Source organism: Camellia sinensis, chromosome 12 (genome assembly GCF_055761805.1).
Source record: "Camellia sinensis isolate YWXY chromosome 12, ASM5576180v1, whole genome shotgun sequence".
Taxonomy (NCBI): domain Eukaryota; kingdom Viridiplantae; phylum Streptophyta; class Magnoliopsida; order Ericales; family Theaceae; genus Camellia; species Camellia sinensis.
Genome location: NC_138972.1, coordinates 120,895,017 through 120,911,898, shown reverse-complemented (window position 1 = coordinate 120,911,898; position 16,882 = coordinate 120,895,017).

Below are 16,882 nucleotides of genomic sequence, written 5' to 3'. Positions count from 1 at the left end.
GACTTGGATCATGCATGTTTGCTAACAAGTTCTTTGTTTTGGCACGGAGTACGATGTAAGTATTTCCGCTTTAGCATATCGCATGAGTGTGAATGTTGCCATGACAGCATGCTTAACATGTGGCTAGATGCTTATGTGTTAAACTGTTTTGAATGCCTGTGGGTGAAGGCTGGATTGTTTGAGTTGGAAGAACTCATTGAAATCCGTGTTTTAGCCTACTTGCGAGTAGCAAATTCCAAAGCATCTTCAAAACGAACGGATATGCAATGTTTCTTTCCAAATTAGGCAATCTAGTCTATACTTGTTTGTTGCGCGCATAACATAGTAATTCTAGGCTAATAATTTGTTTAAGAACACATAGCATTTTCAAAATTGGATATCACGGTTAGTAGAGGCCGGTCTTCGGACCGGGCGAAAGGGGGTGCTCATAGCTGACCTTCCCCGATCGTACCCAAGCTCCCGAGCCGAGACAACTCCGGTGATGACGGACATGTGGCCTTCGGCACCGAGTCAGGGTTTCCTAAATTTCCCCATTTTAAAAAATATTTAGGTGGCGACTTTGTATCTGGCAAAGCAGTCCATGTTTGGCACTACTTTTTCAAAAATCTGTTTCTCAAAACGATTTTCCAGATTTGGACTCTTTGGTTCAGATTTAGAACCGTGACACAAATCGAGTCCGAACTGTAGCATGAGGCCCACGCGGGCGCTGTTACAGTTTCTAGCGACTCTGCTGGGGATATTTAGAGAGCTTGACTCGAACTCGTGATATCCTGTTTTGATTTCACTTATGTGTTTCTTTGCATTGCATGTGCATTGGTGCGCCTAGGAACACAGTGTTTGCCATCTGCCATTCCTGAACAGTTTGTCGGAGGCTTGTCTTGTCAAGACATGACCATAAGGCTGACCGGCTATGGGCTCTGACAGCATGGGAACTCAAACCCTGGTTTTACCGGGGCACCCTTTTTGACCATTCGACCTAGTGCATATTCAGAATCCATAGTGACCATTCCAAACTATGACAGGTTGCTTACCCGATAGGTTGTTTGAAACCGTTGTGTGCGTAGTGAAACCCTAGTTCCTGACGAAATAGGACAGGGAAACCCTACCCCAACATAGGGGTGTTTTGGCTCTCTCTTATTTGCTATGTGCTTTTAGAGTGTACCTCTACAGGAACGCATATACCAGTTTGTGAGTTTGAGTATCAGGCCCGAGGGCACTAGAATCAGTATTGTTGAGAATCAGTTATCAAGAATCAGTTATCCGCGGGTATCAGATTCAGTATTTTGGGAACAGAAATCTGGGAACAGTGATCAGCAGTAGGGTACAGTTGTTTGGCTACGCCCGTGTTTGATCAGTTTGGGCTGAAATACTGTCTGTTTTTCCTTTCAAAGGTTCAGAGAGTAGGAGAGGTGATACAGAATAGCCAGTGTTCCCCCTTTGCTGAGGCAGGACTTATGATGGCGCAAAATTCGGAAGAGACTGTGGTTATGACAGCTACATTAGGTCAAGGAATCAGTTTGCAGGGCGAGATCGATGGTGGTGCACCACATTCGCCCAGGTTGCCTGTTGCGCACCCGGTCTGGGCCTCCCAGCTATACCAGGCTCGCGAGCCTACTACATTTGAACTGATGAGGATGATCGAAGATCTTCAGAGAACTGTGGCAGATCTGGCCTTTGGGGTTTTGGCCCCATCATCAACCACATCACGTACCAGGGAGTTCATGTCTAAAGGCTCCCCAACTTTGGGACGGGTTGCATTGGAAGAAGGCCAATCTTTTGACAAAGTGGAAGCGACTGGTAAGAACAAGGTAGGAGCAGGCATTGGTCCCCATGAACACCTTCAGTGGGACATTGAGGCTTTGAAAGCTGAGGGACTGAACAAAGAGCAAGTCCTCGCGGTTGTCACAAAAACTGTGGATGACACTTTCGCCACTCAGAATGAGAGCACTCTGAATCAAGGGGCAAGCCGGGAGAAGGGCCTTTGTACCAGGAATGTTCCCTTCAGCCCTAATCCCGTGCTCGGAAACGATCAGCAAACCCAGTCAACGTCTGCCAATCCCTTTGCTGGTGCATCCAGCAAAACTCCACAAACCTCAAACACCCACCTCGAGGCCAGAGGGTGTTTGCACCACTATACATGTCTCTATCAGCGGCCTTGAGGGTCCTGATTAAAGAGGGAAATCTGAAACCCCTGGAACCGCGATCACTGCCAGATAGGCTTCCTTCCTCCCATGATCCGACCAAGTACTGTGCCTTTCATCAGCAAGTTGGCCATGTCACTGATAGGTGTTTCCGTCTTCGCCACGAAATACAAGATCTGATTGACAATGAGGTCATCGTCGCACCAACTCAGTAAAGTCTATCACCACTGGATCAGTGAACTCAGGGGATGGTACGGATATGTGATCAGGGGATGAACCACCTGTGGGCGGCACTCAGTTTACTCTAGATGTGGCGTGTGGCACGCACTGTTTTGAGCATTTGCGAATGCTGGTTTTTGTAGCTTCCGACTTGGGTGTTGAGTCAGTTTTGTGATTTTGTTTTGAGTCTGTCTCTTTGTTTTGAGTCAGTCTTTTTGATTAAGGGTCTGTCTTGTTGTATCGAGTCAGTCCTATTGTACAGAAGTCGGGTGATTCCGGGGGTGTTACTTCGGATATCACTATTTTGCTTTGTGTTTGTCCTTTTGAGTCTGTTTCTGCCAGGGGGCCAGTTGTGCCAACAGATTTGAATGGAACAGCAGTGATTTTCACACTCTTTTGTTTGCTTCTGCCGTGTGCCAGTTGTGCCGGAAGTATTGAATGGAATGACAGTGCTCTTCGCCTGCCTTTTCTGTGCCTTGAAATCATTGTATCGACCTAAGTTTTTTTTAAAACTTTTTTTTGAACACTGCGGTGAAAACGAAGAGGAAGGAATTCCTCGGGATTTGCAAAATTTTGATCATTTGAGAGAAAGAGAGGCATGCTAAGCCCTTAATGAATGAAATCATGCTTGTTAGCGTGAGTACTGAGAAGGACCCTGGCTTGATCCAGACTGGTTTCACACTATCTTTAGCGCGAGCGATTTGTCGCTTTCTTAAAAACTTTCAAAAATAAAATGTTTTGCGCGGTCCTGCGAAGACCTGTGTGGAATCGCTCTTGAGATTGTGCAGCCTAGGATCGCTCTCAGCCTCGAGACTCAACCCCTTCGCTTCCAAACCTTGAACTTGAATTCAGAAGGTTCAACGGTCAACTACGATGTGAGGCCTGTGTGGCCGAATTTGAAGCAGCCCTCGAACAAGAGGCCAGGAAAGGCAGATCAAAAAGATCAGAAGATCAGAAGAAGCTTACAAAGCTAGAACAGAAGTACCCCTCGAACTAGGGGCAAAGATATCAGACATGCTCGAAGAGCTGAAGATGAGTCCTATTGCAAAACAGCAGCCATTCTCCTGGATTCAAATGACTTCAGGATCTCAAAACCATTTGACATGGACAAAGCTACGCTTTTACCCTTTGAGAGGCTCGCTGGGCCGAAAACCCGGAAGGGCGACCCAGGCAAAAGTTAGAGAAAAAGAAAAATACAAAAAAGAAAAAATGCAAAGAAAAGAACAAAAAAAAGAAAATCAAAAAAAGGGAATGAAATGAAAAGAAAATAAATGAAAAGAATTGAAAAGAAAAGAAAAACAAAGCTCGCAAGGTCGAAAACCCGCATCGGGCGCCTTGGCAAAAGTTAGAGCCTAAAAAGGAGAGGTTAAATACCCAAGTGTACCTTAACCCCGAACTACGTAAGGCTTGATTCCCATCATTGGGATACGTAGGCAACTTCATTCTGAAGTCCAGCCACAAACACATCAAATTCAACTGTGTCCATGTGATGGTTCTAGTCATCTTTGTCTTTTCTGTATCCGGGAGTTCGGTTGCAATCATCGCTCTGAGGACTGATTACAATACACTACGGGGCCATTCAGACAAGGGGCAACTTTCCGTTTCCATTCAATGCGCTGCGGTGCCGTGCAAACAAGGGGCAACTTTCTGTTGCCATGTAGCTCTCTTCGAGCAAAGGGGCAATTTTCCTCCAAATCCGAGGTTGTGCGTCTCAAGAGTGGGTTCCGTGCTTGTTAAGCATTGGCCGTTTGCAAAAATAGTTTTTGAGAATTTTTACTGAAGCTGACTACTTTTCTCGAAAATTGTTCCATCTTTTCCAAAAACTGAACCATTTCTTGGACCCAAAAAAGGAAAATTTTCAGTGCTCATAGCCTGACTTGCATGATTTCAAATCAAAAATCGAACAAGTGTGTTAATCTAACTCTCATGTTGGTCAAAATTGTTTTAGTAGAAAAACAAAATAAAAAATGGTCAAAATGATGAACTAGGGGCACAATTGAGTCAGGCTTCCTGTCTTTTCCCCATTTTCAACATACTTGCCAAGAAGGGCACTCTACCTGCCAGAAAAGGGCACAACTGAAGTCAACAACAAAGGGCAAAAAGCTCTCTCATCCTCCAAGCAGCGAGGTATCAAGCCGAGTGCGAAGCACGAATTGGAATGGGTCGAGATGCTCCATTCCCTCATCCGGCGCATCGACAGATGTCACCGAAGGAAATAGCCGTGAGCTGATTTATGTTGGACACGAGCCCACAGTTTGTTGTTCATTCATCAAACCACCCAGCGGAGGGATGAAAAATGAGAGATTGAAGAATAGAGAGATGTGCGATGAGAGAAAAAGTGAGAAGAGGGCTTTTTCAGAAAAACAGAGCTTGAGGGCCGAGTGATGAGAGAACCACAAATGAGAAAGGGTAGGGAACACTACCCGGTGAAACAGGCTCCCGGTGTACGTCTGTGTGTCATGTCTTTTGTTTTGTGTCTCGATTCTTGTTTTTGAGTCGTTTCGAGTGTTACTCGATGTGTCTAGGTTGTGTGCCTTTTATTTCCTTGTTGAGTCATTTTGCTGTGTTCAGTCGTAGGCTCGATACCCGGTCAAAAGCTCATTTACCAATTCCAAAACAAAATCGTTTTGTGCTCCGAGTGCCATGCCATTCTCCACATCTGTGCAAAACAAGATTCGTTCTTTCATAAAACCGCAGGGTCCACCCCCGATAAGTGTGAATGGTGAAACCAGGACCTATCTGAAGCTATGATGGTTCCAGACTGCAAAGCAAAGACAAAAGAGCGAAAATCGAAGTATCTGAGTTTGTGTCAACTTCAGAAAATTCCGTGATTGTACTCCGGACGTACCTCTTCAGGGCCTTGTCAATGCTCCGAAATATGAGTGTACCTCTACCTCAGGCACAAGATCAATCCTGCTTCAAGGTTATGCACTCTTCCACTTACATTGTTATGCACCCGCTTCACTTGCATTGTAATGCATTATACCTATCAAGTTTCTTCCTCAGTCATGCACGATATTGTATGCACGGTTCATTCAAAGAAGTTCTGTTTTAAGGTCATTCACTTTCGTGTATCAATCACACACACTCACTTTAGTGTATCAATCACACTTCATTCGCTTAGTGTATCAATCACACTTCATTCACTTAGTGTATCAATCACACTCTAATCTACTTAGTGTATCAATCACGCTTCAGTTATGCTCTCATTCATATAGTGTATCAATCACACTTCATTTGCCTCAGTGTATCAATCACACTTTACTCGCTTTGAGTATCTATCACCCACATTCTCATTTAGTGTATCAATCACACTCTCTTCACTTAGTGTATCAATCACATTTCTTTCATTTTGTGTATCAATCACACTTCTTTCATTTTGTGTATCTATCACATACATTCTCGTTTAGTGTATCAATCACACTTCATTCGTTTAGTGTATCAATCACACTTCATTCATTTAGTATATCAATCATACTTTGCTCACATTGTGCATCTATCACACTTTGTGTTCACATTTAGTATATCAATCATACTCTGTTCACTAAGTGCATCTATCACACTTTGTGTTCACTTTTAGTATATCAATCGTACTCTGTTCACTAAGTGCATCTATCACACTTTGTGTTCACATTTAGTATATCAATCATACTCTGTTCACTAAGTGCATCTATCACACTTTGTGTTCACTTTTAGTATATCAATCGTACTCTGTTCACTAAGTGCCTCTATCACACTTCGTGTTCACTTTCAGTATATCAATCATACTTTGCTCACATTGTGCATCTATCACACTTTGCGTCCACTTTCAGTATATCAATCATACTTCGCTCACATTGTGCATCTATCACACTTTGTGTTCACTTTCAGTATATCAATCATACTTTGCTCACATTGTGCATCTATCACACTTTGTGTCCACTTTCAGTATATCAATCATACTCTGTTCACATAGTGCATCTATCACACTTTGTGTTCACTTTTAGTGTATCAATCACACTTTGTTCACTAAGTGCATCTATCACACTTTGTGTTCACCTTTTGTGTATCCATCACACTTGTTCACTTAGTGCATCTATCACACTTTGTGTTCGCTTCTAGTGTATCAATCACACTTTGTTCACACTGTGCATCTATCACACTTTGTGTTCACTTTTAGTGTATCAATCACACTCTGTTCACATAGTGCATCTATCACACTTTGTGTTCACTTTTAGTGTATCAATCACACTCTGTTCACATAGTGCATCTATCACACGTTGTGTTCATTTTCAGTATATCAATCATACTTTGTTCACAATGTGCATCTATCACACTTTGTGTTCACTTTTAGTGTATCAATCACACTCTGTTCACACAGTGCATCTATCACACTTTGTGTTCCCTTTTAGTATATCTATCATACTTGCTCACTAAGTGCATCTATCACACTTCGTGTTCGCTTTCAGTATATCTATCATACTTGTTCACCAGGTGCATCTACCATACTTTGTGTTCACCTTTTGTGTATCCATCACATTTTTTCACTTAGTGCATCTATCACACTTTGTGCACACCTTTTGTGTATCTATCACACGCTCACACTTTGCTTCATATAGTGTATCCATCACACTCGCTTCACCTTTTATGTATCTATCACACTATGCTCACTTTGTGTATCTATCACACGTTCACTTTGTGTATCCATCACACGCTCCCTTTGTGCATCCACCATACACGGTTGCTTAGTGTATCTATCGCATATTTGCTCAGTGTATCCATCACACTTGTTTCGCTTTGTGTATCTATCACACTTTGCTTTGCTTAGTGTATCAATCACACTTTATTCGTGTAAGCATGTCCATCACACTCTCTTCACTTTTGTGTATCTATCACGCATGTTTGTCCACTTAGTGTATCTATCACACTTCGTTCACTTTTGTGTATCTAACGCACATGTTCGTGAGAATTGCATAATTCTCTTACATCCTTTCTGCATGAGATGTAGTTTGGTTCATGTCTACTTGCTGGCATAGCATTCGCTTCAAATGTTGCATTTATTTTGCATAATTGCTTCATCACAGCTACATTCGCGCTATTTTGCGCATCGCACTATTTTGTGCAGTTTACGTTCGCGCTATTTTGCGCACCTCACTTGTACTTGTTAGTACATTGCATTGTTGTGAGTGCAAACTGGCTTCGCGTGGCGTATAAGTCCAATTATCAAAGTCTTCCTGCATATCATTTGCATCCTGCCCCTGAACTACGCTGGTTTGATTCCTTGCAAAGGGATACGTAGGCAGCCTGTAGGCGCAACCATTTATTTATCGATATTTTGTTTGTTTGTCCAAGTCTTCGGCCTTATCAAAAATGGGTCGTCTCTTGGCTTTGACATTCACTCCCGTCATTGTTATGACTTTCGAGTTCTATCAAATAGGGGCAACTGTAGACACCCCATTTTTGACCGTCCTCAAGACTTGGACGTCACCGTTTAAACACTCGGTGATTATCCATGTTTGTGTTCGTTTGGAGTTCCCGGAAGTCTCAGCTCGCGCACCTTGCTTTAGGATCCCCGAACTCGACCGTTTAGTGTCTGGTTTTGCACCAAACACTTGCATCTTGCACCGCCTGGTGTTTTGCTGCCACTGGCAATTTTTATTGCCGGCCGGCACTTTTTGTTGCCGGTCAGCACTATTTTGTGCCGGCCGGCACTCCTTTTGGCCAAGATGGCATTTTTGGCCGGCCGATTGCTGTTCAGTTGCTTTTTGAGATATTTTTAGGCAGCTGTATTGCAGTGACTTTCCCTCCATACACGTGTATGGATGGATGGCCCTCTAGTTTTGCTTAACTTGTAAGTTTTGCAAGTTTGGTGAGAGGAGAGATAGAGGCTCTCTCTTGGGGGCTAAAGAGGGAGACTTTAGACATTTTAGAGAGAAGAAAAACATAGAGAGAAGCTCTGGTTCTAGGGTTTGAGTTAGATACATTCTCTATCTCTCTTTCCCTCTCATTTGTGCACTAGGTGTTTTGTGTCTTACTATTGCACACAAACACCTAGTGTTTCACCTTCCTCTTGGAGCTGAGGTTCTAAAGGGTTTGTTTTGAAGTTTTGGTGTTAGATTCAAGCTAAAGGAGGCCATTGGAGCACCATTTGTAAAGGGGTCATCAAGGGTGAGAATCTAGTCCCTTTTTCCCCTATTTTTGCATTGATTTTATACCTATCTTAGAGCTGTTTTTGTGCTTATTGTATAACATAAAAAAGTTCTGGTTTTAGGCCCTCTTTATTGTTTATTAAGAGTGTTTTGTTGTTTAAGGGTTGTTGACCACCCTTAGGCCTTGAAAGGCCTCATTTTGAGCCATTTTGTGCTAGCTCCGGGATTTTGGTGTTGGGGTCTCTTCACCACTAAAATCTTGAGGGATTTCAGTGGTGAAGATGATTCCTTGAAGTCCCAAGAAGGAGAGGGCCACCCCCTCTCCTTGTTGTCCTTGAAAAGGATACATTTTGGCCTCTTAAGGAAGCCTATGCTTAAGTGCGTGTTGAGCATGTTTGGTTTGTTTTTCATGCTTATATATCCATAATATAACATGACTTTAAGTTGGTTTTGGAACTCCATGCATGCTTAGCATAGTTGCCATGTAATGCCTTGTTTATGCCTTAACATGTCTTAGGTTGTTAGCCTTTGTTGGAGCATGTTTTAGGCTTAGTCTTGTGAAGATTATGTGCTTATCTTGCCATGTTCTAGGTCTGTCCATAAGTGTTTGGGTTGATTTTGGCATGCTTGATATAGCTCCTTTGTATTTAGGCTTGTTAGCCTTGAGTATGTGCATGTGTAGCATGCCATCCTTGCATTGTTTTGGTGATTTGGGACCATCCTATATGCCATTTCAGTCCCATTTCCATGCTTGTTGGATTGCCTTGCATGTCTCTTTAATGCCTCATAAGCTTGTGTAGCAATGCTCCATGTTTTGGTGCTTATTCATGCTTTTGTTTTGAGTCATTTGAATGCCATTTAAATGATTCTTGAGGTTTGTTTTAGCATGATTTTCAGAGCTTATGTTGCATGCTTTTAGTCCATGAATGTCTCTTTCAAGTGTGCTTGAATGTTGCTTGCTTTGTGCCTAAGTGTTGGGTCTTAACATGTGTGTGTGTGCATGTGTGCTTAGCATCCATTTTAGGCATTAATGGCCACTGTTTTAGGCCTTATTAGAGCTGCCTAATTCATGTATAAGCCCATCTTGCCATCCATTTGCATTGCCATATGTATGCTTGTATGCTTGCATAAATGCCTTGCCATGCCATGTTGCATTCTTAGCTTGTATGCCTAGGTTGCATTGCATCTTGCATGCATGCCTTGTTCCTTGAAATGGTGATAGGAATTGGGCCTAATTTGTTTGATTGGTTTGCATGCATTTGAAATCAAAGTTGCATACTTGTTTCTTTGGGCCATCATGCATGGAAATGCGTGATTGGTGGTCCGAGAACCGAGGCACATGTCCCGTTGAGTCATTACAATGATAAGAGACATGGTTGGTGCATACATGCCTTGAATTGTGCTGCCATGCCTTGTTTTGCTCTCTGTTGCTATGAGTTGCAGGTCCTGCAGACTTTCTTTGCCGACCGGAAATGTAAGGTGCCGGCCGGCAACCTTTTCTCTGCCGACAGCTTCAATTTTGTGCCGATGGACACATACCAGTGCCGGTGATGATCCCACTCAGCCGGTGGTACTCCCCAGTGCCCAGGGATGTAACCCTGAGGTTTTGACAGCCTCCAGAGAAGTGAAGGAAGGAAAACAGAGGCAGCTTGTGCATGGCGGCGCGCTTCTCGAGGCATTTTACTGTTTTTCTTAGTCTATTTAATTTGTTAATTAAATTAGGCAATTTGTAATATTAATTAGCTTGCGTAGTTAATTAATTTGTAATATTTATTTGGTCCCTCCGAGCGAGGGCAAATCTGTAATAAGTGTGCGTGGGTGGTGTGTATGTCTCCCAATCCCCACTTCTTTCTTCCCTTTTACTTACCTGCTTTAATGGTTAGTATTAGGGCACGTTTAATTCAGCATACCTTATGCTATGCATGCGTGCATTCATGCATTTTGTATTACATGCATTAGGCTCGGTACATCACGCTAACTGCATTCGTACTTCAATTCAAAAAATTGAATATGTGATAATTGTGCATTTTCACATGACATGTTTAGGATAGCCGAGCCTATTCTGCAACATTCTGTATGCAATACATTAGGCACTTAACATGGACTTGGATCATGCATGTTTGCTAACAAGTTCTTTGTTTTGGCACGGAGTACGATGTAAGTATTTCCGCTTTAGCATATCGCATGAGTGTGAATGTTGCCATGACAGCATGCTTAACATGTGGCTAGATGCTTATGTGTTAAACTGTTTTGAATGCCTGTGGGTGAAGGCTGGATTGTTTGAGTTGGAAGAACTCATTGAAATCCGTGTTTTAGCCTACTTGCGAGTAGCAAATTCCAAAGCATCTTCAAAACGAACGGATATGCAATGTTTCTTTCCAAATTAGGCAATCTAGTCTATACTTGTTTGCTGCGCGCATAACATAGTAATTCTAGGCTAATAATTGGTTTAAGAACACATAGCGTTTTCAAAATTGGATATCACGGTTAGTAGAGGCCGGTCTTCGGACCGGGCGAAAGGGGGTGCTCATAGCTGACCTTCCCCGATCGTACCCAAGCTCCCGAGCCGAGACAACTCCGGTGATGACGGACATGTGGCCTTCGGCACCGAGTCAGGGTTTCCTAAATTTCCCCATTTTAAAAAATATTTAGGTGGCGACTCTGTATCTGGCAAAGCAGTCCATGTTTGGCACTACTTTTTCAAAAATCTGTTTCTCAAAACGATTTGCTAGATTTGGACTCTTTGGTTCAGATTTAGAACCGTGACACAAATCGAGTCCGAACTGTAGCATGAGGCCCACGCGGGCGCTGTTACACCAGGATTGTCAGGGTGATGGCAAGAGGCAGAGGGGTTCTAACCCTCAGCAGTCGCAGGGTGGTGTTGCTAGATCGACCTTCCCAGTGCCGAGTGCAGGCTCCGGGAGAGGTGGTCAAAAGGAATTCACCTGTTACAAGTGTGGCCAGCTGGGTCACAAGGTTTCTGTTTGCCCACAGAAGGGTGGGGGTCAGAGAGCTGCTTTTTCTTCAGCTAGATCACAAAGTCAGAGTTTGGGCAGGGGGCAGCCCTTGTCTTGTTATCAGTGTGGACAGCCTGGGCACATGAAGAGGTTTTGCCCGCAGTTGAGTGCCACTTCGGGAGCGTCTGGTTCTAGGCAGACGCAGGGTTTTCAGCCAGCTCAGTCTGTGCAGGCCTCGAGGGCCAATCCGGGAGCTTCGTCATCCCAGTCTGTGCAGCAGTCTTTTGCTCCGAGAGGTGAGCAGGTAGACCAGGGGCCTACGGGGCGCGTGTATGCTGTTACCATGCAGGATTTAGTACCGGCTCCATCAGTAGTGAGAGGTACTTTTCTGTTTTGCAACTCGGTTGCTAGTGTGTTGATAGACACGGGTGCATCTCATTCTTTTGTATCTGCTACATTTGCATCTGTTTTGGAATTGGAGTTAGCACAGTTAGCATCTCCTATTTGTGTGGTATCGCCTTTGGGTGGTGAGTTGATCCTGAAACAGGGTGTTAGAGGATGTGATATAGAGGTCGCCGACTATAGGCTTCCTTTTCCGTTTGTTGTCATGCCCATGAAGGGTTTTGATGTTATTTTGGGTATGGACTGGTTATCGTCATACCGGGCTGTTATTGATTGCTACCGCCAGAGGGTCACGTTATGTACCTTGAGCGGGAAGTGGTTCCATTTCTTGGGAGACCGGGTTGGTAGTGTTTTGCCACCGGGGTATGATTCGCGAGGGCGAAGTGAGCTTAGTAGTCTACTGGCTAGCGTTGAGACTGGTGAGTGTGATGAGACCCAGGTTATATTGCCGAGGGTGGTTTGTGAGTATTCGGATGTCTTTCCCGAAGATCTTGTTAGTTTGCCACCTCACCGAGAGATAGAGTTCTCTATTGATTTAGTGCCCGGCACGGCGCCAATTTCTATGGCACCTTACCGTTTTGCTCCAACAAAGTTGGTTGAGTTGAAAGTTCAACTCCAGGGATTGCTAGATAAGGGTTTGACGGTGTATCCCGACCTGAGTGTGAGATACCGAGACCGTTTGTTTGTACCGGAGTCTTGCCGAGAGGAGGTACTCCGAGAGTTTCACCATTCGCGCCTTGCGGTGCATCCGGGGGGTACTAAGATGTATCAGGATTTGGGTCGCCAGTTTTGGTGGCGGGGTATGAAGAGAGATGTGGCTGTTTTCGTATCGAAGTGCCTTACTTGCTAGCAAGTGAAGGCCGAGCATCAGAGGCCAGCGGGTTTGTTGCAACCCTTGCCTATTGCCGAGTGGAAGTGGGAGCATGTCACTATGGACTTTGTTGTAGGTCTTCCGAGGACTCAACGGGGTAGTGATGCTATTTGGGTGGTTGTAGATCGGTTGACTAAGTCTGTGCACTTCATTCCTTTGCGCGTGAGAGATTCGGTAGATCATCTTGCCGATTTGTATATTCAGGATGTAGTGAGATTGCACGGGGTCCCAGTGACGATCGTCTCAGATAGAGATCCTCGTTTTACTGCTAGGTTGTAGCAGAGTTTGCAGAGTGCTTTGGGCACTAAGTTGACCTTTAGTACGGCTTATCATCCTCAGACTGACGGGCAGTCTGAGCGTACTATCCAGATCCTCGAGGATATGCTTCGGGGTTGTGTCCTGGACTTCAGTGGGACGTGGGAGAGGCACTTGCCCTTGGTAGAGTTTGCCTACAACAACAGTTTTCAGTTTAGCATCGGTATGGCACCATTTGAGGCCTTGTATGGCCGACCGTGTAGGTCTCCAGTTTGTTGGGCCGAGGTGGGTGATGCACCTTTGTTGGGTCCGGAGTTGGTTAGGGAGACGACGGAGAAAGTTGAGCTTATCCGTAGGAGGCTTGTTACAGCCCAGAGTCGACAAAAGAGTTATGTCGACCGTAGGAGGAGGCCTTTGGCGTTTGAGGTAGGTGATCATGTCTTTCTGAAGATATCACCTAGGCGAGGTTTGATGAGGTTTGGGAAGAGTGGGAAGTTATCCCCTCGGTTTATTGGTCCTTTTAAGATCCTTGAGAGGATTGGTGAGGTTGCTTATCGATTAGCCTTACCACCGCAGTTGTCCGGAGTGCATGATGTGTTTCATGTGAGTATGCTTCGGAAGTATGAGCCGGATCCATCACATGTGTTGGATTGGACTGATTTAGAGGTAGATGAGGATGCCTCGTATGAGGAGAGACCGGTTCGGGTCTTGGATAGGCGGGATCAGGTCCTGCGTGGCAAGACCATTCCTTTGGTGAAAGTCTTGTGGAAACATCACGGAGTGGAGGAAGCCACTTGGGAACGTGAGTTGGGAGTCCGTGAGAAATATCCGGACTTGTTTATTGATATGTAATCTTGTATTTAAATTTAAAACTATTGTTGAACTTAAGAGCTTTTATATATGTCTTAAGTTGTGAAACATTGAAAATGTTTTGGTTATTGGAGGTATGTTTTGGAACTTGCCTCATATGGAAGTTGAATGTGACACTATATGTGTTGAATATATTGTTGAAATTGGAAAGATAGTGCATAATGTTGATGCATGTTGAAAATACATATGTTGTTTACATATTGTGATATGTCTCTTGTTAAAGGGATGGGATGACCGGTAATGGGTCGAATTGTTGAATGTTAAATTGTAACATTGTCTAAAAAGAAGGAAAACTTGTTTTTGAAAACTTGTGCTTAATTTCGGGGGCGAAATTCTTTAAGGGGGGGAGGTTATAGCGATCCCGGGTTTACTCTTGTTGTACAGTGATCCGGACATGTGTCCGTGGATGTTGGTAGTTGTTTATTATCTTGTTTGCATCCTTTTTACTTTGTATATTGAGTTATGGGATGTGTTGGGCAGGTTTGTTACAGGTTGGTTGTGTTTGGGAGCCTAGTGTTGTTGCCCAGATTTTTGGACCTTCGCTCGAGCGAGGAGTTGGTCGCTCGAGCGAGATTGAGGTTCGTGTCTGGTGGGTCGATCCAGGGTGGCTTCACTCGAGCGAGTGTTGCGTCTGGTTCTGGACCTGAGAGTTGCCTTTCTTGGCTCGAGCGAGCTTCCTTCGCTCGAGCAGTCTGGGTTTTTATTCGCTCGATCGAGAACTTCTTGGCTCGAGCGAGAGTTTCTGTGTCTGGTCGCTCGAGCGACAAAGGCTTCGCTCGAGCGAGCGTGTTTTATATCAGCGGACAGTAGCGATTTTGAACTTCAGTTTTTCACTTCTTTTTTTTGATCAAACCCTAAATCCGAGACTCTCTCTCTCTAAACTTACACCCTCTCTAAGATTTGATCTCCCTAGAGTGTGAATCTAGCCTAGAGCCTTTGTTAAAAAGATAGAGGGCGTTGAGAGCTTTGATTTAATCTAAAAAAGTTTGGATTTGGAGCAAGTTGATCTTCGAGTCTTCATCTCCTTTTTGGCTCAAACTTCGAGGTAGGGATACCCTACTCCTCTCTATAGATTTTGTCTTTAAATTTTGGTATTTTGAGATGTTGGGCTTGGCTTGGTAATTTTGTGAAAGTTTGGGGCTTTTGTGTAATTTTACAAAAATTGGGGTTTTATTCATAATAAACCTAGATGCATGTTTGGCATAGAGAAATGGAATTGATGTTAAATCATTGATGAAAATGGGACCTAAGGGTTGAAATGGTAATTATGGAAAATGGCCTAATTACATTGTTTGATTAATTGGGATAATTAATGGTGAGAAATGAGGAAATGAAATGTTGATTGAATATCCATTTGTGCATTTATTTTCTGTTTAGAAATAACTGCTTGGGCTATCGGTGGAGGATAGTCGTGATTGTTGTAGACAATGCATGATGATTAGGCAAACTGAAACTAATCAATGAAATGTGTCATGGAACTTGACGGTTCATAGAATACATTAACTATATGTATTGAGTGATTGTATATAGAACCATTGTGTTTGTATACGTTATGTGTAGAGGAGGAGATGGGGGATGTACTCCGCGGTTTAGGGGAAGATAGGGGATGTACCTCTAAACCGGATAGTGTTGGGAGAAGATAGGGGATGAACTCCGTAGATACAGCTCATATGCTTGTCTAGTAAAGTGAAGATAGAGCTCATATGCTTATCTTTGTGAAGTGTGGATATAGCTTATATGCTTATCTGTGGATATTGTTATTATACATATCTGTTGTAGAATGTGGATATAGCTTATATGCTTATCTGTGGATATTGTTATTATACATATCTGTTGTAGAATGTGGATATAGCTTATATGCTTATCTGTGAATGTGGATATTGTTGTTATACATATCTGTTGAGAATGTGAATATAGCTTATATGCTTATCTGAATGTGGGATATAGTTTTTATACATATCTGTGGAAATGATGATAGAGCTAGCATGCTTATCTGTTGAAAAAGGGAAAATGAAAGGTAACTTAGACTCATAAGTTGTATGACATAAATGTGTAATTTATGTGAATGTATCTGTGTTAGCCATCTATCAATTGCTAATCTTTTAGTCATTGTTCATGGTTGGTTTAGTGTATTTCTACTGGGCTGTGGCTCACCCTATATGGGAATATCATTTTCAGGTATAGGTAGCATGCCACCTCCAAGGACATAGCTGAGAGGCTAGAGGCGGACATACTTTTGTCGCTTAACTTTTGATGTATTACATGTAACTTCAAGCCAAGGGCTAAATGTGTAAACGAGTTAGTACTCTTTTGTTGTAACCAAGTGTTAACTTGGAAAGCTGTAAGCCCGTAGGGCATTTTGTTTTGATGTTAACATGTAATACTCATGTAATGGAACTCTGTTGAATAAAAGAATGTGGTTAGTTTATATGTAAATGCATGTCTTATCTGATGGGTTTAATGTTGTTATTTTGAGGGCGTTACATGTGAGACCTTGGAAAATGGAAGAATTGTTGTTAAATTGATGAAATTGAACCTTAGGGTTGATATTTGAAAAAGGGGGAAAATGCCCTAATCATGTTGAATAACTAATTTGAATAATTAAATTGGGAAAAATGTGAATTTGAGTTGAAAGTCTTGAAATTGGGAAATTGTGGGATTGAATGGTGTAGTTGGATTAGTTAATCACTCACCTATGAAAATGTTGTTATTTTATCTGTTTGATAAATTTATTATCTGTTTAGAGATAACTGCTTTGGGCTATCGGTGGAGGATAGTTTTGATTGTTGTAGACACTGTATGTTGATTAGGGAAAACTAAAACTAATCAAATGTGTCACGTCATTGAATATGACGGTTGAAGTGCCACATTGAATATGTGCCTGGAATGATCATTATATATGATGAACTGTTTAAATACATTGCGTATGTATATTGTTTGGGAGGAGATAGGGGATATACTCCATGGTTTGAGAGAAGATAGGGGATGTACTCTCAAACCTGTTTGGGAGGAGATAGGGGATGGACTCCATTGATAATT